We start from the raw sequence: 3,487 nt of genomic DNA on the forward strand, positions 1-3,487 counted from the left end.
CCAGAAAATGGAAATGCTTGGCTTTTCTTTGAATCTTGCCATTCACAGGAGACGCAGCTCATTGGACTACTAAGCGGACGCCACTTGTCACTATGGAAACCAAGCTGCTCATTCATTTGCTTATTACCCCTTTCTCCAGCTGAATGAAAAACACTTCTGTCCAGTCTGATATTTTTTTCTGTAATATTAGCTATTACAGCACAGCACATTCAATATGTTTGCACTGTTTTACACTGTATTACTCTCATTACTCTTCTACTGTTGTGTAAAATTTGTTAGCAAACATTAACGATGCAACCCTATCTATCTGTGTTGTGGGTTGGAAGGTCAGGTCCCAGAATGAAAAATTGCCCCAACTTAAAGGTTTATTTTCACTCCAGAACAACACAAACAACTTATACAGATACATAGACAAAACCATATTAGCTGACTCAGTCACTGTTGTTGACTGTTGCGCTACTGCAAATGGCTTGAGATGCACAAAAATTCTTTATTTACAAAATAACAAACCTAGGGATTAGACAGCAATGGCATATGATGTCACTACCATGAGCACGTTCACATATTTACCCTACAGCAGTTTGCCCCACACAGTCACACTGAAGGGAAATTAAGTTCCGTTGATAACTGTCAACAAGCAAATGTGTATTTTAGGATATCAGATAAATGTCTAAAAGTTTTTCTTTCTGGTATTGTTGACATCTCCAAGGATATTAGCCCAAGCTTAAGCATTTGTTCAGCTCATTTCAGCCAAAATGAAGATGAATGACAATGAAGATGAAGATGAATGACACAAAGTCTGAAAATCAGACATGTAAATATTTAAACATCATATATTTATCAAAATATTCATATCAATACATGTATACGACATGTATACAACATGTATACGACATGGGCCCTGGTTAAAAGACCATTAGTTTTTATTTTCTTTACTGGATTTACTTACACATGCTTTCCATATATTTCACATAATATCTTGGCATGATATACAGTATACCAGAATATTTATTATGGCTTGACTATATACTATAATGTTTGGGATATAAATACTTTTACACTTTTCTTTATCATTTGAGGGTACAAATCATTTATCATTTTATGTACTGCACTAGTAATAATATTAAAATATATTTAACACTAAATTTAAATACCTATATTTGGGAAAGTATACAGATGACAATTTAAAAGAAAAAAATATATATAAAATTTGTAATATTACCAGAACAACTGCACCTTGGCTAAGATTCAACAAGTCTCCAGACGTCTACTGGAGGATGAATATCATTCTTCCAAAAGATCCAGATCCGAATCTTCCAGAGGCCTTTAATTGGATTCAAATCTGGCGATTGTGAAGGCCATAGCATATAATTTACACCACTTTCATCCTCATCAAACCATCCAGTGAGTCCTCATGCCCTGTGTATGGTGTATTATTGTGCGGTCATTACTATCATCAGTGTAGAAATGCTTAAGAGTGATTTATCTGATGAACGTTTTACTGATTTTTACTGACTCATCCCCCACCTAAATATTTTGTTCCGATCTGTATAGCTGTAGAATCTGTGAGCACCATGTGTTAGGAAAGGTACACACACTTGCTGTTGTTTATCAAAAGAAAAAGTGGATGAAGATGCCGTAGTTTCCAGGTTACTCTGGTATGTGACTCTTCAAATCCACAATATGGTCCACAGCAGAACTTATTTCCAAAGATATTGGTTGTTTAGTCTTTCAAATTATGTCCAGATGGAGTTCCTTTCATAATCTACCCCTGGAGTTGTTCTTATAACTACACTGAGACACTGAATCTCTCTTCTAGTTTATTTCTGCTCTAGGTTACTTGCAGATCTCTGGTCCAATCCCTGGCTAGACAACACATATGGGACATAAAACTAAGCAATGAACTGTTGAAATATCAAAGAAACATCTGCTTAACATGTTTACCAAATTTACAGTCTGAACAGTCTGAAGGTTTAATGCTGTGTCCGAGCAGTTTTTTAATACTCTACTGCCCCCTAGTGACTATTGAAACTATTTCTCCTGTTCCAATATGACACATTTTGGCTATATTACAAACAAACAAACAAACAAAAAAAACCAGGTGTATTAATAAGGCATCGATGTAAAGATCTATACTGTAATTAATTTTATATACGTGTAATATATGTCATGAACTAATGATACAGAGTAAAGTCAATGAAGGCAGTGCAATTTTCTCAACATTAATGGTTCAACTAGTTATGATGGACCTTTTAAGAGACCACAGAAAGCATCTTTCTCTCTTCATGTGTACAATGTAGTCATTTTTTCCAGTGTCATTTATAGTTAAATATGGCTACAAGACAAAAAATTCAGTTCAGGATAATGTAATGTGTCCGGGTGATTTTTTTTTCATGAGCTCAATATTTGTATTTGTATAGTTCCTGAATTAATGCAATTGTACACTTTTAATGAATTTTGGTTCTCCTCTAAAGATAATGTGATGTGACATGAAGATAAAAGTGAATGTGGGTATTTGTATGACATCAAGCTAACAGTTCAGCTGCAGTGGTTCAATCCATGTGAATTTAGCAAACTTAGCAAACACAAACCCAACCAAACAAAACAACGTAGCACTATATAAACTTTGTATAACCCTCCCTCAGACCAGTCCTGAGATGTGTATCCTGACATTTATTCACGCACAATTTTAGATCCTACCTGCACCTGACAATGAACGACCTCCAGGCCGCTATTATGTATTGTTGCCAGTCTAGTAAACATCACATACATTATGCAGATTTAAACACTTTAATTAGCAGCACAGGAAAATTGAGACACATTCACCATACTGTACACACCGGAAATATATTAGAATTAAATCTGATCATTTACTATTACACAAGATCTTAGCAAGATCCTCAGAGGAATTTGTTCACTAGCCTAATTTGACAACAACAACTGTGCTGTCTGCGGTTTCTACACTGGCAAAGGGGAAAAACTGCTGTACCACAACTGCACAACATCTAGAAAGGCAAGCATCAGTTTAACTGTCAAATAATTTTTGGGGAAAAAAAAGAAGAAATGATTAACATTCAATAGAGTTTACAATGTATGGTGCTGTGAATGAGGACTATATGAATGTTAATATTTTCTGAATGGCTGATATATAACTGCCTCATATGCCTCAAGTAAATAATGCATTAATCAAATAATGTACTGCTTTATAACATCAGTATGTATATTATTTAGAATCTCTCAAAGGAACTGTCACTTTCCACACTTCTGCTTTGTGTTGCTGGTGTACACAAAAATATTTGGGCACCTGTCATTTTCATGTTTGCTAGTTAAAAATTTAGGGTCAGTGTTCAAAAGAAATAGTGATTAGTTCCATATTAGCTCCAGTTGTAATGTAGCAGAACAGTGTCATATTAATGCACAGTTCTACCTTGGGTTTGTTATTCTGTCTAAAGGCCAGAAGAAGTGAGCAGAATATCACAAACAAAAC

The sequence above is a fragment of the Tachysurus vachellii genome, chromosome 21 (genome assembly GCF_030014155.1).
Source record: "Tachysurus vachellii isolate PV-2020 chromosome 21, HZAU_Pvac_v1, whole genome shotgun sequence".
Lineage (NCBI taxonomy): Eukaryota > Metazoa > Chordata > Actinopteri > Siluriformes > Bagridae > Tachysurus > Tachysurus vachellii.